Raw genomic sequence first — 23,655 nt, 5'->3', positions numbered from 1 at the left:
ATGCCCTCCATGAAAAAATTCCTCTTATTTATGCCTCTATTCCGTGGCCTTGGTATTCACTCTCTTTACTTCTCTCCCTTATTAAATGTTTAGATATGATACATCTCTTTCACTTATCTGTTTTTCCCACTTGATTGTATGTTTGGTAATGGAGAAAAATCTCAATACCCATAGCATACTTAAATGTTTGTCTACCATAATATTCTGTGAGAAATGTTAAATCAATGTGGTGGTTTTTTCTGTCTTAAATATATGGTGTTATACATGTAGAGTGAATTGATTAGTTAAACTAATATAATGAGCTATTACAAAAGTCTCTAAAGTTTTGAGGTCAGCACATAGAATTAATCTAGCAATAAAAATAATATGTGCATATCTGAGTATTTCCTTATATTTTTTTTCTGAGACAGAGTCTCACTCTGTTACCCTGGCTGGAGTGCACTGGTGTAGTCACAGATCACTGCAGCCTCAATGTCTCAGGCTCAGGTGATTTTCTCACCTCAGACTCTTGAGTAGCTGAGACTACAGGGATTCGCTTCTACATCTAGCTAATTTTTGTGGGTTTCTTTTTTTCTTTCTTTTGTAGAGATGGGGTTTCACCATGTTGCCCAGGGTGATCTTGAACTCCTGGGCTCAAGCAATCCACCCACCTCAACCTCCCAGAGTGCTGAGAGTATAGCCATGAGCCACCATGCCCAGTCTGAGCTTGTTATAACTTTTCTATAAGTCAATAGTCTATGAAGAATTAATTAACTTTGGTCAGGTACTTCTATTTCTAGCACTGAACCTAAACAGTCAAAGTTTACTGAGTTTTATTTACAAAGATGTTTCATATAGTCTTTTCTCCTGAAACTAAAACAAATTTTAAAATCTAAGACATCAAAAAAATGAAGATTTTTAAATAAAAGGGTATATATATCCAAAGTGCAGGTATTTAAATGAAAAGTTGTCTTTATTTGAATAGTTTTGTACCACACTGAAGCAATTTTGAAAAATAAATACTGTTGGTGAAACAATTTTCCCTAGATTTCTTACTATTTCTACATGGTCCAGGCTTTCTGAGCAAAAAGTATTGACAAGTGCTACTAAAAATAGAGAAGTGCTTTTCCTCCCTGCTTCAAAACTGATGCAGAGAAGGTGAGCCCCAGAATGGGGCACAGCCCGGAAGGCTTCTCGGCTTCGTCTAGGAAAAAATTTAAGAGAAAGCTGGTGGTGAAAGAAATCAACTTTATTGAAGTGATAGTGTACAGCAGAGGTACTGCTTCTTGTGGAGCAGGGCTAACCCATAGGACGTGTGGCCACAGGAGCAGCATATGGGCTGCTGAGCAGCCATATTTATACTCATTTTTAAATACATGTGAATAATAACTTTCTATAAAGTGCTGGTGAGTTTTCAGAAATATATAAAGTAACTTTTGGGTCATTCACATGGAGTACTGCCATTACGTTTCCAAACTGTAATGGTGGCAGTAGGAGTGTCTTTTTTTTTAAATTTTTTTATTTTTATACTTTAGGTTTTAGGGTACATGTGTCTTTATGTTAATGAGCAGTGAGAGCAACTAGAGAATTCTTTCCTTGCCATCTGCTGGTTTCACCCGGCTTCTTCAATGGACCATATATTGACCAGATCCTGCTCCAAGCAGTGGGTGGGCAACAGGGGTCATGACTGGTGCTTGGAAAACAAGTCCAGCCAATGATCTCCTACCTCAAAACCATTTAGTGAAATTTTAAGCTTGTAGAAGCTTTCTTTTCTCAGATGAAAGGAGAAGCAAATATGTCATTCACCCTAGATAAACTCCAAGTCTCATAATTTTGTGGTTCTTGTGCAGATGAAAATCTGGCCTCATCACATAATTCTGTGGAGAATTGGGATATGGGGAAGCAACATAAGATGCTTGTCTAGCTGCTGTTTTGAATAATAAAAGGTCTGTTTTCTGATACAGAGGTGTTGCTGTTTTTAGATATACTGTGCTAGGTAAGCATGGTGAAATCTCAGACCCACTGCATTTTCTGATTTATCAATTACTATACGTACTACTGTATAATCATAGCCTATTTATTTATATAGATAGGCTATGATTCTCTCTCTCTCTCTCTCTCTACATATATATGGAGAATAACGCATGTACAAAATAAAAAATCAGAGCAGTGATAATAATTAGGAGATAATGGACTTATAGAAACTTACATTTTTATATTTTTGAGAGTGTTCTACATTTCCTTTGACAAACGTAAGTTACATTTATATTCGGAATTTAAGAAAAGCATTTTTACTGTTTTTAATGAAGCATTATGTTGTAAAAAAAAATAAGTATCAAGAGTGCCAGGTCTAAAACCATTGCTTTGGTAAATAGTTTCAAAAGTAATTATCATCAATATTAGACGCATGAATTGTTTTTATTACCAATTATTACAGCACATTGTAATCACCTAGGAAGCATACCAAAAAGTAAAATAATAATTTCCTGGTGTAAGACCCAAATATCGTAGACATTAAAAAATATTTTCCAGCTAATATATACACCCATGATTAAGAACAACAGACCTAGAAATATGATTTTGCTATTCATTACATATGGAGATCACTACACATCACAACTTAGTTGCAGGTCTCTAGGATCTAACACAAAACTTGAATCAGAAAATTATTATTTTTTTTATTTTTTATTTTTTGAGACGGAGTCTTGCTCTGTCACCCAGGCTGGAGCGCAGTGGTGCGATCTCAGCTCACTGCAAGCTCCGCCTCCCGGGTTCACACCATTCTCCTGCCTCAGCCTCTCAGAGTAGCTGGGACTACAGGCGCCCGCCACCACGCTCGGCTAATTTTTTGTATTTTTAGTAGAGACGGGGTTTCACCATGGTCTCGATCTCCTGACCTCATGATCTGCCCACCTGGGCCTCCCAAAGTGCTGGGATTACAAACGTGAGCCACCGCGCCTGGCCAGAAAATTATTAATATAATATTCTCAGCCTCAAAATAAAGGTGATTTATTTCCAGTAAACGTACCATAAAGAGTTTGGCTAATTACCCTTTGTAGAAACAAATATACAACTAGAAAATGATCAAAAACAATTACTTTAGGATACTGGAAAATAGTCAATGAAAGCAATACCTTGAGAAGTGTCTAGGAATAAAAACTGTTCCCTGTGCTTATACTGATAATAATTTTGCTACAATGTATTGTTGAAAATCTCTAGTTTTCAAACAAATATTGGTAGGCAAAAAAAACCACAAAGTTTTATTTATGCTTAGAGATGAAAAGTAAGTAAAGTAAGCTGACTTCAAGCAGGTCTAGGTATTTGGTTTTCACAGATAAAGACTACAGAGCAACTATTGTAAACACATTAAAGGAAAATGGATTAATAGTGAGTAAAGAAAAAGAGAAAATCAATACAAAAAAGATGCAAACTATAACAAATAAATGGCAATTTTGTATCTAAAAAGTAATTTTGCATACATTAAAAGCTTACCAAAATGGTTCAGTGGCAGATTTGAAAGGGCGGACACAAAACAACTCAATAAACTTCAAAAGAGTTTAATCACTTCATTTCAAATAACACAGAGAAAAACTATTTAATTATAACAACAGAGCCTCAGACATCTACTGGAAAATAACAAACATTTCAAAGAAATGCATCATGAGAGTGCTAGAAGTAGATTAAAAAGGACCGTGAATATATTTGAAGAAATGATGACAAAAACTTCAAAAACTAGTTGAAAAATATTAACTTACTGATTGAAGGAGCTCAACAAACATTAATAGGTTAATCATTTAGAAAACCACACATATATCTTTATATAAATTCTGAAAGCTGAAAATATAACTTGCATAGGTCACTTTCCTATTGATTGTCTGTTTTTCTATTCACAGGCTCTCAGCTTTGTTAGAGCCCATACTGTGCTTTCATTCCTTACATTATTTGTAGTAGTACCTCAATAAATAGTGAAGGTCAAGAATGTAGAATCCCTCAATTTCTTTAATATGATCACCCCACAAATTCATAGTTAAAATCTTAATTTGGAACTTATCAGTTCATCCATAAAAGTGATATTTTGTTCTGCTTATATACCTCAATTCAAAACATATTTTCACTTGCTACATTATTGAAAACCATATTTCCTCTCAATGTTTTTTAAGCTGCACTGTAAAATATGTACTATAATGGATCACATTTGATTAAATTATATGGCGGCTAAGACTATCTTGCAATTCATTTATACCCCAATCAATGACAATTCTATTATTATTTGGTGCCTCATATCCACTAGCTCAATTGTACCTAACTTATCCTCCTTATCCAAAGGTAGAACTTTTTTGCTTGTAAAGTTACTTTGTTTCAAATATGTTGAAATTGTATTTCATTTTGTGAGATTTTTCTTTTGTCAAGTTTTACTCACTTAACTTACATGTCCTTTAAGGATGTGAAAAACATTTAAAAAAATATATTACGTAGTTATTTAAATAGCATCATTTCTTATGATGACCATTATCAGCACTAAATTATTATTGTAACTGACCAGTCAATTATTAATATTGCTAATAAAAATAAATAAGTAATAAGATAAATGTACCATCAGGATATATCAAAATGGCAATATTGACAAGATAGTTGGTATCAGCTCAAAATGATGCCAAATTCTGCACTTTGATTTTACTTACTATAATTATAGTAGATATCAATTATACTGGCCTAAAAGCACAATATATTTAGCATCATCAATTAAATTATGTGTTTCATTGGTTTTAACTTGGAAACAAAACAATTTTAGTTAGTTTTTCTGTTCTTTTCTTTTTTTTTTGAGACAGGGACTCACACTGTCACCAAGGCTGGAATGCAGTGGCACAGTCTCGGCTCACTGCCGCCTGGAACTTCTGGGTTCAAGTGATTCCTCCATCTCAGCCTCCAGAGTAACTGGAACTAAAGGCACACATGACCTTGCCCAGCTAATTTTTATATTGTCTTTAGAGATTGGGTCTCACTTTGTTGCCCACGCTGTTTCCAAACTTCTGGGCTCAAGCGGTTCTCCTGCCTCTGTCTCTCAAATTGCTGAGATTAAATTAAAGATGAGAGCCACTATATCCAGCCTTTATTTAATTTTTTGAGAAAAAAGTTAAAATACAATGCCTGTTGTGGATAACTTATTTTTACATTATTGAATTTATGACCCATATTTTAAGATTTAATATTATGTGAAATTGATTTTGATGCCGTTTTCCATGATTGCTTTTTTCATGCATGGTAAATGTACAAGGTGCATTTTTTCCTAATGATGAACTATTTAACAGTCTATAAGATGTAATTTGTTTCCGATTGGATCTCAGACATTGTAAATGTTGTCCATATGTATAATGCGTTGTATTTACTTAGACAGACACTATTGGCCTTTTGCTCTGAAGGGAATTACAGTTCCGGCACAGCCGTTTCATTCTTTCAAGGCCAGTTTTAAAGCCTTTTTAAGGACATACATGTTGTAGTCTTTACACTAGGGCTAATTTAGCTCCCTCATTATATTACTGTTGTTTAGGGTCTCTAAGCTCCATGTATTTGGCAAGATCTCTCCATTCTGGCTTGTGAGGCCTTGGATGAGTCCAAGCCTTGTGTGAGCTCTTGGAATTGTTTGGCTTATAGCTCTCCAGAGTATTTTCTTTTCCTGAAAATTGTTCTTCACCTGCCTATTTTACCCTTGGAGTGAACAACTTAGTATTTGGCCAAAGACTCCAAAGGTCCACAAATGTATGGAGATTTTTCTCTTTGTAGTTCCTTCCTCTTATTACTCTGTCCTAAGTTCCCACCATCTTAGCATCTGCCTCCTCTACTCACTGAGAGACCATCAGGTTCTCTTTGCATCCCACTTCCTTGGTCTAAAAATTGCTTAGAAGTAGAAATATGGGGTAATCAGGCAACAAAAGAAGGAATATGTGACCCATTTCCAGGAAGAAAAAAAAATCAGTAAGTAAAAAGAGATTTGGGAATCACAGAGATGATGAAATTAGCAGACAAGAACATTCAAATACCTATTGTATTACTCAGAAATTAAAGGAAATGAATCACTAGTACATGTCATAACAAGAATCACCAAAGCATTGAGTGAAAGAAGCCAGACACATAATATCACACACTACATTATTCCCTGTACTTAAAATGACAGCAAATGCAAAATTATGGGGACAGAAAACAGATCAGAGGTTGCCAAGGGCCAGAGATAGAGACAGGGAATTTGTTGCAAAGGAGCAGGAAAAAACTTTGTAAGGTGATTAAATCGCTTTGGACTTTGGTGGACTTAAGAGCATTCTTAATTCGTGAAAATGTTTCTTGATTGTAGTGGCAATTACATGATTATATACCTTTGTCAAAACTTACTGAACTGAGTATGTTGAAAGAATAAGATTAATTGTATATAAATTATATTTTAATAAACCTGACTTTTTAATAAAAGGAAAAAAGATGTAATTTGTTAACATTTGTCATGTTTAGGAAGATATGCATATTACATGGTTTATAGCAGCATTCAGTCAAGAATACATTCAATGTTACGTTTTTAAACTAATAAAAACAATGAACATATATTTAGTACTAAGAATATAAAGGACTACACTATATCTGAACACTCAAGACAACCTGACAAAGCAGTTGCTCTGAATCCTCATCAGTGTATTTACTTTGACTTTTTAGTGTTACTGAATTATTCAAAAAAGGTCTATTTAAGGGAATGTAGACATTCAATACATTTTTCATCAAATAGGGCAAATTTAGTTGAAAAGATATTTTTAGAAAAATTTCTTGTGAAAATATGTAGATTCACTAACTGAAATTTATCCATACAGATATAACATTATTATTCCAATATCGTTAAATAGGAAAATGAAATATTTCACACCATTTTTGTCATCAAATAGGTTATTAGTAAGCTGAATGCATATACTAGTTCAGATAGGTAGATTTTTCCAGACCTTGAAAAGATATTCTTTGCACTAAATTAAAGAGATGTTTGATTTGCATACATAAATACCTTAGGTTTTGCTCTTTGCTTGTTAGGTCACTAATAGGTGAATGAAAAGTGAACCAACACTGTTCTTTGAAAAGCTCTAGGGTGTATGATGGACATGTTTTTCTGGTAAGATAATCAATAATGAAATCTCATTGAAAAACGATGTATGTGAAAAGGCAAATTTAGAGCTAATATAGTGCATTTTATCTTTGCTTAGCATCGTAGTTTTGAAAACCAAGTCTCTTTATGGATTAAATTTTCTTTGTTGTTCTTACAGAATAAAATGATTGTGAAAATATTCTTCTTTAAGATGACTGGTAAAGTCAAGAAAAGTTTATATATTTAAATAAAATGTAAACTCTAGGAATTGCACATTTTATAGAGGAATCTACTAAAGTACAATAAATGACTAAAATAGAGACTAAAAGACTAAAATATGCCTGCAATCAGTATTTGTATTTGCAATTTATTATAAATTACCCAGCATTAATTAGCCACTGTGTACCAAGCATTCAACAGTGATGGTGAAATATGTCAGCAGCTTTCAACTTTGATTTTTGCTCTTATAAGTTTTTAGCTTGGTTTTGTTTCCCTTCCCTTTAACAGATCATTTCCTTTCCTGAGGTGGTGCCAGCATCTTGTGTATCTAGATTTCTGAGGACACTGCTTTTCAAAGTGTGCTCTAAAGATCCTTGGTTCTAAAATGATACTGTCAGAAGCTGCTTTCACCTATTTGAATACATACTTCTTGTTACATCTGAACTCCAACAGATGCAGTTTCTTTTTCTTTTTTTTTTCTGAGATGGAGTCTTACTCTGTCACCCAGGCTGAAGTGCAGTGGCCCAATCTCTGCTCACTGCAAGCTCCGCCTCCTGGGTTCATGCCATTCTCCTGCCTCAGCCTCCCAAGTAGCTGGGACTACAGGTGCCCGCCACCACGCCTGGCTACTTTTTTTGTATTTTTAGTAGAGACGGGGTTTCACCATGTTAGCCAGGATGGTCTCGATCTCCTGACCTCGTGATCCGCCCACCTCGGCCTCCCAAAGTGCTGGGATTACAGGCGTGAGCCACTGCTCCTGGCCCAAGAGATGCAGCTGTTTGCAGGCGGCGAGTGATACCTGATTCGTGTGAGCTTGGCCTTGGGTTTTTCTGGGAACCCAATAGAGAGAGGTGGAACAGAGGTCTACATCTGGCAGTTGATAAAGTGGAAAGTAGATATTCCTTGGTAATAAACAATACACAGATGAACTCATTGCTATCTTGATGGAACAGAAATTTCTGCTACTTGAACATCAGAAGCTATACCTGAGCATCAAGCATAAATTGGCTCATGAATATTGAAAAAGTAAATAGCAGTAAGCCTAAGGTCACCTAACAGGCACACTAACAGGTCACCTAACAAACAGCAGAAAACTTGGTCACAAGCCTAAGGTGACACTAACAGGTCACCTAAAAAACAGCAGAAAGCTTGTTGCTAGTGGAACAAACTTTGGAAGAGACAGGTAGCAATCTGTACAATGAAATGAGAAAAAAGAGACAGAAGTGGAGGAGGAGGTGAACATTTCAATTATAACCTTAGGAAAAATATTTATGCAATAAAGAACATACATTTAAAATGTAATATATACATATGTAATTGCACCAAAAGAAGTTACTGTTAAGACCATGTTAGTATTCTGTAAAATCAAGTAGAATAAATATTACAAAATATAAGTAAATAAAAATAATGAAGGAAAGGATGAGAGAACTTAAGAGCAATGCAGGAAAACCTAAAATGCAAATGAACATCCAGAAGTATAAAAATATCTGGTTGAAAGCAAAGAATTTTATAAAACTTTTATTAAAATGGTAGAAGTAATTTTATTTAACAGAAGAGCTTTGGCAGATTTAAAGTCTTATTCCATTTCAGTATGACTGAGCAGAAATACTGGTAAAAAAATCTTGAACTCTAAAAAGAAGCAAGAAATCATAAAAACTTTCAGAAAGAAAAAACAACATTTAACACCAAAAGAAAAAGAATTCACTGGAGGTTATAACTCTCATTGCTAACAAATGATTTGGAAAGTTCCACATCAGAAGACAGTAGAATAAAATCTAATGAATACTGAATTAGAAAGAAAAAAAAGACGCAACCAGAAATTTTCATGAGTTTACTGATTTGCATAATTTTAGAGCCTGTACTCACCATCTGCCCCATATGAAGAATACCATTGGCATTAATAGATTCTGTAGTAGAGATTGGATTTACAGACTGCACACGCAACAATTTCTATCTCAACTTTTTCTTTTTAACCTTCCCTTTTCTAGTGACCCTCTTTTTTTTTTAATTCCTACTCCCATTTTAGAAAGTGTTCTGCTTGACAATCCTGATCGTCATCTATTGAACTAAATTTCATAGTTGCTAATACTTCAAGTGTTCATTTTTGCTAAAGGGATGACTGACATTTGGAAATGTACAGAGAAATAACTTTGTAAGTTTGAGTTAAAGCTTTTTTTCTGTTTCAGAAGTAAAGACATCTGAATGATCAAGTCCAACTGATGTAACTTATTGATGTGATTGGATATGGATGCATGGAGGATAAAATACATAAGAAAAGAGATTTCAAGATACTTTCATGAAAATTCATTACTAATGGAAAGATAATTAAGATATTTAAATTTATTTATGAAGCATAAAATACTGATATATTATGTAACATATGGCATTTTATAAACTACATAATGCCATTTTTATCTGGCAAAATGAATGACATGGTTTACTTCATCACTTCTTTTCTTCTATTACTTCAGAAACAATTATTTTTTATGTCTGTTCAACTAAATAATACATTATTGGCTTCATACATTGTGGGAGAGAAGGAAAAAAAAACAAGACTTTTTTCCTAGTTTATTGCTTTTTATGCATACAAGTATATTCATTTTAACACACTTTACATTTATTTAAATTTTAAGCCTTCTTTATATTTGAGCCAATGTTAGCAATTTCTTTAATGTCTATCTCATGGGCTATTTATATATTTATATCTACATATCTACATCTAACTATTTTTCTATCTATATTATAGACTATAAAAGTATATTTCTAATGAGAAAATTAATCCTAGCAAGTTTTTTAGAGGCTGAGTCTTACTCTGTCTTCTAGTCACTATAGTGCAGTGGCACAATCATAGCTCACTGAAATCTTGAACTCTTGGGCTCAAGGGATCCTCCCACCTCAGCCTTTCAAATACCTAGAACTACAGGTGCATGTTACTATGCCCAGCTAATTTTTTAAAATAAAGTCTGGCTGTGTTGACCAGGCTGGTTTCAAACTCCTGGGCTCAAGTGATTTTTCTGCCTTGAATTCTCAAAGTACTGGGATTATAGGCATGAGCCACCACACCTGGCCTTTTTTGCATGCTTAATAGAAGAAATAAAAGTTTCTTAATTATAAAAATATAGGTTATTAACAGATAATTTCTATCATGTTAAGCAATCATTTTTACATGGATTTTGTATTGTCAAATAAAGAGCATTTTTGATAAATATCGTAAAATACGTTTTTGTATGTATGAGAAAATATGAAAAATAGTTACTTTAGAAAATTAAATATTCTTATCAGTTTGGAAATATAAAAAGTTACATTCAGACTATAAATGTATAGATTCTGAGAGTTAAAATAATGTTAAACTCATCATGCCAATAAGTTATGCAGACTCAATTTGAAACCTATACTATGATGGCTAAGCAGTATTACAATTACAGCTCACTAACACATATGACATGTTTGATTTAATAATAAAAGTACCTTAAAAGAGATAATGAAAAATAAATCATAAGTTCTAAACAAATTTTACAAAAGATATACTTTTAGTACTCATACTATCACACAACATACAAACACATGCATATAATCTGCTTTGCTTTTTTGCCATATTGATACAATTCAGGAAAACATTATAATTTATGTCATATATTTTGTTTGGATAAGTTCAATAATGTCAACAACTCAAATGATGTGGATCACAACTGCAAAATTCAATGGATTACAATGGAAACTATTGCCTAAAGCTTAAACTGAAAACATCCTATCACATTTCTTGTCCACTCTATCTATTGATCAATTATTCAATCATTTCTTTATTCATTTACATTTGAGAATAGAGATTTTTAGCAACATTTTTCTTTTCTTAAATAAAATATATGCTTCAATATATTTAACTCCCAATAACTAACTTCCTTTTTTATACCACAAAAATTATCAAAGTCAAAACAACCTTATTTCATTTCTTACAGTGGAATTGAAAACTTAGAATAAAAAAATTTAAAAGATCATGTAGTATCTTATCCTGTGTCCGCAGCAAACACGACTAGGCATAAATGTGCATGGTGTTCACCACCTGCCTCACTCCTTTTTAGTTTTACTTGATCAAAATGAGTATAATTATCATAAAAACTGAGCACCCCTGGTTATGCATTTGGGGTTGATAGATAATTTATGAACAACTAATTATATCAATAAAATTTTTTTTGCCAAATTCTAAACAAAATTATAGGCTTAAGTAGACATAAAAAGTGGGAATTAAGGAGGTATTCTGCCTAGCAATATAGAAAATTTCTTATGTAAACCAATGATTCATCATTTAAACTCAAATAAATTTCCTGAACCAAACATTCCATTAATGTATCCAAATTTCAAAACTCTACATGTAAGAAATCTAGAATTTTTTTTTAAATATTTAATCCTGGATGTTAAATGCATGCATAACTACTTAATTAGAAAAATGGTGCTAATATTATGTATATGTGTGTATGTGTATTTTTAATCACTATCATATTTAAGCCAATGTGATGTGAGAGGAGAGAGAGCAGTTCAAATTAAACTGAACAAAACAGAACTTTTAGAATATCTATTGATTTTCTACCTTCCAAAATACATTCATAAATCATGATCATTGCATGTCATTCCTATGTGCCCTTGATTCTGCAAACTATAATCTAATCTTTTCCCTCACCCTCCAGAAAGAACATTTTTCCTAGCATTTCTTCTTACTTATACATTTTACTTACTTTATCTTTTTTTATTAGCCTACAATATTGCTCTCTGTACACATGATGATGACATCTCAAGGTCAACAAAATGATCTAATGAATAATAATACTTTTGCTCTCAGTGGAATTCTTGCACACAAGTTTAGTAAACTAAGAAAAAAAAAAAACTCTCAAGCACATCACTGTTTGCAAGCTTCTAACTCTGATTTCTGAAACATTTGAGACCAAAAATCCTTATGCCTACAAACACTTTAAATTTATTATTTAAAATTTATATACCCACAGGAACACCCCAAATTATCTGACATTTGTATTCAGGATAAATGAAATTGACAAATGTTTTGTAATTTTCATTTCATATGAAATCAAGAGCAATATTATACTGGTAATATTCATAAAATGATTAGTCCTGTCTCATTTATATTTATTACTCTTTTCTATTTTGATAATTTTTCAAATATTCTGATTATTCATTACCACTACTTACACAATTGATTGGCTATAATGAATACTGTGAGCTCCAGTCAACTGAAATAGCTTTTCTTTGTGGGGTTAACATTGGAAAAATAATAAAAATGTGGCAGGTAAATATACTGAATCAGAGAGTGCAAAATATGGATTGGAACAGGACAATTGAAATGAAAAAAAAATTATGAAAGGCTTTATTGGAAGAGATAAATGTACAAAAATAGCACATGTTAGCAAGAAAGAGTTTCCATTAATCAATTGTACCTTTATACAGTGTTTCTTAATACCTTCTGCTGTTGAAACATGTTCTAAAGAAGTTCTAAATTCAGAGTCTTTAATGGAATGCACCTTCGCTGAAGGGTAGCAACTTGACACCCTTCTTTCAGGAGAGTTTGAATTGCATAATGGAAATATCATGACATTAACCAAAGGTGTTCACTAACTGATCTGAATTAAATAGATACAAACCAAAGGCAAGGTACCCTTAGGAATTTGAACATAGAATAATAATGGCCTAATTTATTCAGAGTATAAAGTGCAGTTTAAGTTCAGTAAAGTAATTATAATTTCTATCTTGCAGAAATGTTTTATTTTAATCAGTACAGTCAGGTTATTTTTCTCTGGTAATAATTGCTTGGTATCCATAATACACAATATCAATCTATCTACCTATCCGTTCACATCTTCAGTCATGAATGTGAAAGGTGCTGTCACTTAGATTTAAAAAAAAATCTAGATTGCTATTTACTGCAAAGTCTCTAAATCAATAAACTAACTCTATTAAACTCATTTTAAATAAAATATATGCAAAAATGAGCATATTTAAAAGCCAATAAATATAGGACAGTGCTGAGATTTAGAATGAATTATAAAAATAGTAAAAGGAAAATTCTAGTTAGTAATTTCTGTTTTGAAACATTTGGATACTTTTTAGTAGATTTAAAAATTTCTGAATAATCATTTATCAAAATTTGTAAATGCAGCTACCTTTATTCTATTTCTATTTTTAATCAATATTTCTTAAATAATATGAAGCAAACTATTCATATATATGAGTCAATTTCAAAGAATAGTAATGTAATTTGAAAGAATGTGCTTTCAAATAATTGACAATGCATTGCTATTTATGTAATTATCAGAGATGCCTGATTTATTTTCTTTTTCCCTATTAATTGCAGCCATGCTTGCCTTCACTAGATGCTCGAGAATTAGGAATGGTTTAATGTCAAAAAATATTCTAAATGCTTACAATTAGAAAAAAAACATATTGTTCCTGTTAACTCATAATTTTTTAGTGTTCAATAAAAATTTATTTAATAAAATGGATTGTCAAAAAAGGGGATTTTGAAAGTCATCACCTTCATTAAAAATGATTTATTTGATTTTATTCACTAATTTGAGTAAATTATTCATCATGCTAGATACAATTTAAGATTAGAAATGAAAAAAATTGGAACTGATATTAGACTTATTTGTCCATTTTGATGAATTGTTTGCATGTTTAATTTATTGTTGAATCAACAATCTGCGTTTTTCAAAGATAAACAAAGCTGGACATTAGCCAAAGTGATGACAACAGATTTTACTCAGTCACTAGTGAATAACTATGTAGGAAAAAGAGTAGAACTCTATTCTGATTTGTGCAGAGATTATGGGGCATTGTAGGCAGATAATGAGGGAGTAGCAAGAGGAAATGAGCCAGAGGCAGAGAAGTGAGAAATTATAAAGGATTGGGCAGTGTAAATGCGATTATGCCAGCTGTGTAGATCATCTGGCAACTATCAAAATATAATTTTTTTTTTGGGAGATGGAGTCTCACTCTGTCACCCAGGCTGGAGTGCTATGGCCTGATCTTGGCTCACTCCAACCTCCACTTCTCAGGTTCAAGCAATTCTTCTGCCTCAGCCTCCCGAGTAGCTGGGACTACAGGCCTGTGCCACCATGCCTGGCTAATTTTTGTGTTTTTTAGTACAGATGGGATTTCACCACATTGTTCAGGCTGGGCTCGAATTTCTGGCCTCAAGTGATCTGCCCGCCTCAGCCTCCCAAAGTGCTGGGATTACAGGTGTGAGCCACCACATCCAGCCTCAAAATTAGGATTCTGTATTTCCACTGATACTAAGAAAGAGAATCCCTATTCTTCATGATGATTACATTTCAAAAAATGGCTTTCAGGTCAGGTCATTGATAGAGACACTCCTGAGCATTAGGAGATACATACTTATATAACTCCAAGGGACAGAGAAAAGATTTATAATTTTGGCCAGGCATGGTGGCTCACACCTATAATCCCAGCACTTTGGGAGGCCAAGGTAGGTGGATCACATGAGGTCAGGAGTTTGATACCAGCCTTGCCAAAATAGTGAAACCCCATCTCTACTAAAAATACAAATATTAAAATATTAGCCAGGCATGTTGGCAGGTGCCTGTAGTCACAGCTACTGGGGAGGCTGAGGCAGGAGAATCGCTTGAACCCGGGAAGCAGAGGTTGCAGTGAGCCGCCATGGCACCAATGCACTCCAGCCTGGGTGACAAGCAAAACTCCTTTTCAAAGAAAAAAAAAAAAAAAAAAAAAAGATTTACAATGTTAACCTTTTCTTTAAGTAAATTCTCTAGGAAAGGGAAATGTTGGCTGAATTAAACAGTAAATTCTTCTGACAGTCTTGAGTTTTCTCAGACAGTCATTTTAAGGAAGGCTGGCCTCCTAGGGTCAAGGCCTTAAGCTGTTAGAAGCCATGCTAGAATTTGGTCAGGTCTGTAAGTGCAGGGATTTGGGTAAAGTTGTTAAGTGCCGGGAGGTTTTTGCAGTTCTCAAGTTAAAGCAGGCTAAATGGGTGGATGAAAAAGAATTGAAACTGATGCAATGCCAGCAGGTACTACTTCTTGGGAAAGCATAGGAAGCAAACAGACCAAACAAAATTAAACAGAAATGGACTGATTTGTTCAACAACAACAAAAACTCAGAACAAGAGAATGTGTGAATACTCATATAATTAATGACAATAGTTAAGACTTTATCACTCAAATTAGAATATCATAAATTAGTTTCATGTAAGGTTATGAGAATTACTTACAAATTCAACAAGCTTCACTCTTGATTAATAGCATGAATAATAAATGGGAATAAAGTACATCAAATTAATATTAAATAGCATTTTCTAGGCCACCAGTTCTCATCAGTAACAGCAGAGTCAACAGATTAATTACAGTAGCTTGCTTGTTTTTTTGTTTTTTGGATTTTTTTTTTTTTTTTTTTTGAGACAAGGTCTCACTTTGTTGCCCAGGCTGGAGTGCAGTGGCACCATCCCAGCTCACTGCAACCTCTGCCTCCTGGGCTCAAGCATCCTCCTGCCTCAGCCTCCCATGTAGCTGGGAGTATAGGCACATGCCACCATGCCTGGATTTTTTTTTCTTTTGTATTTTGTGTAGAGTCAGCATCTCACTATATTGCCCAGGCTGGTCTCGAACTCCTGAGCTCAAGCAATCTGCCCATCTCAGCCTCCCAAGGTGCTGGGATTACAGGAGTGAGCCACCGCTCCCAGCCAGGACCCCACTTTTGCACTAGGAACGTTCCATCGTGTTACTTGACCCCAAAATACTTGCTCTTAATGTTCACTTTTCTTAGTACAGATTTTTACTTGAATTTATTGAAGTAAAATTCATGAGTTTGAGGAGTTTCCACAAATACACATTCCTATGTAACTAGCATTAAGATACAGGCTGTTTCCATCACTCAGGAAGTTTCTCTATTGCCCTTCGCTGTTAATGCCCAGACCAAGGTTATCACTGATGCTATATCTGTCACTGTAAACTAATTTCATCTTTTCTAGATTTTCATAGAAATAAAATATTATGGTATGAACACTTTTGTGCCCATTTCCTTTTGAACATCTTACTGTTTTAGAGAGAAATCTATGGGTTGGCATGTTGCAATAATTTACTACTTTTTATTAGAGTATTAGCTCATTGTATGGATATACCACAATTCATTTATTCATTTACTGATGAATGGAATTTTGAGTTATTTGCAGTTTGTTGTGATGAACAGCTTAAGAGTAAATCTTCTCTGAATATTCAACTACAAATTTTAATGTGGATGTGTGTTTACTTTTTTTATTTTTAGAACTTTATATAAACTTAGTTTCATTGTCTATTATCTTCATATGTTTGAAAATAATTCAGTAAGTTTTATAACTGTTTTATTTATATCTATATGTTTTCTCTTATCTACATTTCAAATTTATTTTCTTTATTACTAACTTTCTGCAACGAGATTAAAATAGGCCTTAGTGTGGTCATTGCTTTTCACTGGTTATGCTTTTTAAAAATCTCTTTCATGGTCTACAATTGTACATCTTTTAGCTAGTCTGAACATTCTTTACTACTGGTTATGGGGTCTCTAGTTGGGCTTTACATCATTCCAGAAAATGCCTGCAAGCAGAAGCTAGGGGAAACTCCTGGCTCTGTCTCTTTATTTCTTTCTCTGTCTCTTTCTCTCTCTCACTTTCTTTTTAAATTTTCTTTTTGTCAGGGATTAGAGACCTGTGCTCTTATTGTCAATGTTTGAAAACCGTTGATTTTCATCCACTTTTCTAGTTACTTATGATGAGATCACAAGTTAGATCCCAAAAACTCTTTCATCTTGGCCAGAACTGTGTACAGTTTGTATCTATATACATACACACACATATATATATATACATGCTGTATATATATGTTCATACTTATGTTTATATAAACTGTATATATATATATAAACTGTATATATGTAAACTGTACATGGTTCCTGTACACAGTTTATATATATATAAACTTTAATGCATATATAAAAGAAAGTTTTATTATTGAAGTAATTTTATTATTAATGCATTTAAAATTAATGCATTAGAAAAATTACAACATTCTTAACTTTTACAATATATACAAATATATATGTAATCTAAAATACATACATATGCATACATATATACATATACAATACACAAATTTCACTTATACATATCAAAAGGTGATGGAAGTACTTTGTAAAAGGATTAATGATCTTTTTAGTCATGTAATATTTTTTGAAGATGATACAATTAAGAATATTATGAACTGTGAATAAGAATGAGATTTGTTATGTGTGACCACACCCTTTTTACACAGAGTATACATGGAGTCTCTGTTTTAGTAAACATCTGGTATTTAAAAAGGCTGTTAGAGTTTGAAACATTTTGAGCAACAGCTGGCCAGTGTCTCATCAGGAATAGAAGCTTTGTCTTGTAGAACACATATCAGATTGAGAAATGCATTACAGTTGGTTCAGTGGTTTATTCTGCTCATCTGCCTGGAGATGTACTTATAATACTTTTTTGGACACAGTTTTTTTTTGCATTGACTTAATTTTATCACAGTATGGAGCACCTGTTTTTGTATTTCTTATCACATATTCTCCATATATCCCTAGTAAAGGGAAATTAAGCAGAAACAAACATAAATTGATAACTGGTAGATGTAATGTATTTCATAACCTAAAATTTTGCTGTTTTTAATCCCATCCTGTCATTGTAATTTACTGTAATATTTCTAAAACATAGGTTCTCACTGCTCTTTTTTTTCTGCAGCTTTACACACAGGTGCAGGTTTGAAGCAGTAGAAAAGATGAAAGACAGTTTATGATGTAAATAATAGTATCATTTACCCCACCCCAACCCTGTAATTGACTTGATTGAGCATAATGTTAAGATTCTCTCTGAATTCACTAAAAGCCACTGGGTAAATATATAGCAAGGAGTATTTTATTGACACAGCAGACCCTAATAGCAGTCTATCTTTAAAAAATACATATTATTTTCTTAACAGAACCAACTGAGGTATTCGTTCTGTTAAGTGCATCTTTTCCTTTGCTTTGAAATGAGAAATACCATATCATTTTGTTTTCTGCTAAACATTAGCCACAGTCTTTAAAGGCTTCATGCAAAGCAGAATAAATCATCCAGACATGTAATATTCACAAGCATAGCAGTTTAAGTAAAATTAGTAGTATTTTTTTAATTCAAATTTCTGATAGATTTTTTAAGCCAAGTGCCTAAGAATGTAATGTCAACATGTCTCTTTAAATAAATTTAGCTGACTAGTTTCTGGATACTTTTTTGATAACTGAAATATATCTAGAAAAGTTATATCTTAATCCTTAATGTTCAGGTGTCTTTTCTACCTAGGTAGATAAATGTATAAAAATAATCTTTTATTTGTCTCTATCTCTTACAAAAGTGGAAATTTTTTTTGAAAAAGAAAGCATCCCTGACTGGAATAAAATGAAAGGGAAAGAATTTGTTGACGCTTTATGTAAAAGGTTGCAGGAGAAGGTGATATAATCTTGAATATTTGACAAATAAACCTTCCTAGTGATAAGACAATGCTCAGAAGAAAGGCCATATATTTAACAAAGACAAGATTTAACGGGACAGGTATTGAGACAATCAGATAATCTATACAGATGTTTTCTGAGCTTATTTAAGCTATCTCATATTGTAACAAATTATTATTAGTTTAAATAATTCAAAATGTAGCCACGCTCAAGGCTTCCCTTTAAAAGTGTTCATATGCAAATACACAAGTATATATGCTCGACATCTAATTTATTTCAGATATATTGTGAGTTTGTCCTATCAGTTTGCTTATATTTGAAGCATGGAGTTACAAAACAAAATTCCAAATGTTGTGAACACTTCATTGAGGCCATTACGCTTTAGTCAGTATGACTGAACGTTTGCAATACTCTTAAAATCAATTTATCTTTTTTGCAAAACTCAAGTTGGCACATTTAAATCTGAGATAGACTTTAGTGTTTCTTTTGGAGATAAAATAAGTAAGTACCATACTTGTTTGATACAGAAGTATTCAAAGCGTCTAGCATTTCATGTTTCTTTATGCCAAAATAAATAAAAGAAAAAAATAAATTCATGCAACATACTAGTACAAAAGTGAAATAATGTTATACTTTGCCCATTTGGCTTTCTACTTTGACAAGCCATTATATCTAACACAATTCTAGAAGATAATGTCCTCTAATACAAAGATCTGTTATGCGTTTTAATATTAGGCTTTTCTGTTATCCAACCTTAAATTAATAAGCAACTTGCACTTTTAGGAACACTGTTGCTGGTCAATGCAGATGTCCTTTTCTTTTTATCTCCTCTTTCTTTTCTCTTCCACTTCACAATGATCTCTAATTGAGGTTATTTGATGTCCTGTACATTGGTACCAAGAATTCCAGGATGCATTTCACCAAAGTGGATTGCTCAACTAAGCTCTATTCAGAGATATGATTATGGTCACTCTTCAGTTGACTTCATGGTAATTAAAAATAGGTTAACTAAATGAGAGACTTGAGAATTCATTTGAGTTAATTCATGTGAATATTTATTTTGATGTATCATCAGGCAATGTTAGCTTTATATTAAAAAGAAGTGATACCCTTTACACAGCCAGAATTAATTCATTATTCATACGAAATATTTGGCATAATCTAAAGTGAGATAAGTAGTTAATAACAGAAGTCAGTATAGTTTTTAAAAGTTCTAGTTGTAAGTGTGTAACATTATAGTAACAAACTGCCTCATAATAAAAATTTTATTTACTTGATACGTAATATTGGGAGGTGAATCATGTGCATACTATAGAGAAGTTCATTGCACACAAAAAAAAAGAGAAAAAAGAGAGAAAGAAACAGAGAAGGGGAAGGAAGGAAAAAAGGAAGGGAGGAAGGAAGGGAGGGAGGGAGGAAGGAAGGAAGGAAAGAAAGAAGGAAGGAAGGAAGGAAAGAAGGAAGGGAGAGAGGGAGGAAAGGAAGAAAGGAAGGAAGGATATAAGGAAGGAAGAAAGGGAAGAAGGGAAGAAGGAAGGGAGAGGGGGAGGGAAGGAAGAAAGGAAGGAAGAATATAAGGAAGGAAGGAAGGGAGGAAGGAAGGGAGAGAAGGAAGGAAGGGAGGGAGGGAGGGTGGAAGGAAGGAAGGAAGGAAAGAAAAGAAGGAAGGAGAGAGAATCAGGCACAAGCATGTGCATCTTCATTGACAATTCTGTAAGACTTGTTTTTGTTTGGTGGGAAAAGAATAAGGGAGCAAAGGTAATCATTTAAATTTCAGAAGGCTACCTAAAAGTTTTTTTTAATAAGGATTATCTAAAATTTAGTTATATAAATTTAATAATTAAATTACATATACAAATGAAGGTAAAAATTATTCAAGACATAAACTTCCTAATTATTTTATTAAATTTTATTATTATCTGTATTTTTGAGATTATGTATATCTATTTTATTTGTGTAGCAAAAACTACTTTATAGTAATGTGCTACTGAACTTGTCTTTCAACTTCACATTCAGTGATAACATTTTGATAGCTTGAAATAAGCCATGCTAGTATTGACACTGTGGAAATCAGCAAGTACTACCTATCAGAGTTTGAGTTATTGCTTTGTTTATTCTTTAGATTTACAAAAGTAATGGCTCTATCAAGTGAATTGTGAATAGCAAAAAGAATAAAAGAGGAGAGCAAGAGAGATAATATGACTGTAGTATTCATAAAGTATGATTCAATTCAGCAAAGAAGCACTGATGTACTTGATAAATGAGGAAAAAGTGAGCATATGTCTTTGTTATTCTACTTTTGTCTTACTCGTTAACCTGTACATAAATGTAAAAGAATTCTGTGAGCCTCAGTTGGCTATGTAAAATCTATAATACAAGGTATTGTATATTTTGTTAATATTTGTGAATTATGTGTTGCATAATCTTTATATCAGTAGAAGTTATAATATGCATAAACTTGTTTGTTTGTTTTAGGAAGTAGTTATTAAACATTTAACAGCTGACTATTGTCTAGGACACATACACCTAAAACCTGTTTTGCAATGAAATCTCTGGTGAGTTCTCAAAGAAAGATGTAATGGAGGGAAAGCTTGTGAGTGCACACTCCTGGCCTGTTGACTGTAGCTAAGCAAAGCATTAGATAAAAGAGAAAATATTTCTCAGACAAGATATATCTAAATTTAGATGCATATGGTAACCACAATTCTAACCCGGCCTCCATGATTCCAGAGGTATACAGATGTTTGTTCAATAACTATTCTTGATTGTGGGAAGGACCTGTAACTTGCATCTAACCAAGAGAATATCTCAGATTGAAGGAATTTCAGAGATGAGGTTATGGTCCCTCTTCAGTTGACTTCATGGTAGTTAAAATTAGATTATTTGAGGTGAGTCTATTCTAATCAAGTGAGCCCTGTAAAAAGGACCAGAAGCAAGAGAGCAGAAGCAATGCATTATCTCTCTCCTTCTCTTCTCTCCATTACTGGCTTCAAATCAAATGAGAAAGTTGTACAAGAAAGGAATTTTACGAACAACTTGAAGAATCCTGAAGTGGAATCTTCCCTAGGCAAGTCTAAAGATGAGAATGCAGCCTGGCCAACACCTCTATTACAGCACAGCGACATTCTGAGCACAGAACCTAATTAAGCTGTGACGAGCAGAAATTGTGAGATTGAAAGTTTAGGTCATTTTAAACCCTAGGTGTGTGGTGTTATAAATGTGTATGTATGTGTGTCATGTGTATCCAATACATACAATACAATACAGTCACAAAAAATATGTAATGTATGATTCTATTTATATGAAATATCTATAATAGAAAAATCTACAGAGATGGAAAGGGGCTTACTGTTTACCTAGGAATTGGGGAATAGAAGATGACTGACAAAGGGCATGGCATTTCATTTTGGGGTGACAAAGTGTTCCAGAAATAATCTAAGGTGAAGATTGCATAACTGTATATGTATAAGACAAAATTATTTCATTGTATACTTTAAAGGGTTCAATGTAAAATATTAAATTATAATTCAATAAAGCTGACTTAAAAATCTTACAGAAATGCTGTAATCCCAGCACTTTGGGAGGCCGAGGAGGGCAGATCATGAGGTCAGAAGATCGAGACCATCCTGGCTAACACAGTGAAACCCCGTCTCCACTAAAAATACAAAAAAAAAAAAAAAATTAGCCAGGCGCGGTGGCAGGCACCTGTAGTCCCAGCTATTCAGGAGGCTGGGGCAGGAGAATGGCGTGAACCTGGGAGGCTGAGCTCACGGTGAGCTGAGATCATGCCATTGCACTCCAGCCTGGGTGACAGAGCGAGACTCTGTCTCAAAAAAAAAAAAAAAAATCTTGAAGAAATAATAACATTCTAAGACACATAAAAACTAAGAAAATTAATTGTTAGAAAACCAACCTATAAGGAATGTCAAAGAAAATTATTTCTGTAGGAAGAATATAATATATTCAGAAACATGGTTCTACACACAGATAAATTAAGAACATCAGAAATAGAATAATTTATAAAAAGATTTTATCACTGTAACTGCTCTAAAATTTAAGTTTCTATCACATATGAAAATGAAATGGATGAAAAAATAGAGCAAGGAATGAGATGGGGTAATAGGGCATATGCTATCTGCTTCAGCAGTGGGATACTAATTAAAGGTAGAGTTGTATTACATTAAAAACGTACTTTTAAAATTCTATGAAAACTACTATAAAAAACAATAGAGGCCGGGGGCAGTGGATCATGTCTGTAATCCCAGCACTTTGGGATGCTGAGGCGGGTGGATCACCTGAGGTCAGGAGTTTGAGAGCAGCCTGGCCAACATGGTGAAACTCCATCTCTACTAAAAATACAAAAGTTAGCCAGGCATGGTGGTGGACACCTGTAATTCCAGGTACTTGGAAGGCTGAGGCAGGAGAATGGCTTCTTGGGAGGCAGAGGTTGCAGTGAGCCAAGATCACACAACTGCACTACAGCCTGGGTGACAGAACGAGGCTCTGTCTCAAAAGAAAAGAAAAAAGAGAGAAAAGGAATCACAAGAAGACAATTCAATTCAGAAAAAGAAGAGAAAGAGAAAACATAAAACAAGTGTAAGACAGCAGGGAAGATGGTAGATTTTAATATAAACAGGTGGATAATCACTTTACATGGAAATGGTCTAAACTTATTAGTTGAAAGAAAACATAGATTATCAGATTTGATTAAAGAAACAAAGCAAGACCCAACATAATGCTGACTGCAAGCATCCCATTTTAGATACTGACATACATAGATTAAAAGTAAAGTGATGGATTGTATAACATGTAGATAC

The sequence above is a fragment of the Symphalangus syndactylus genome, chromosome 4 (assembly GCF_028878055.3).
Source record: "Symphalangus syndactylus isolate Jambi chromosome 4, NHGRI_mSymSyn1-v2.1_pri, whole genome shotgun sequence".
NCBI lineage: Eukaryota > Metazoa > Chordata > Mammalia > Primates > Hylobatidae > Symphalangus > Symphalangus syndactylus.
Note: the sequence above shows the minus strand (reverse complement) of the source record.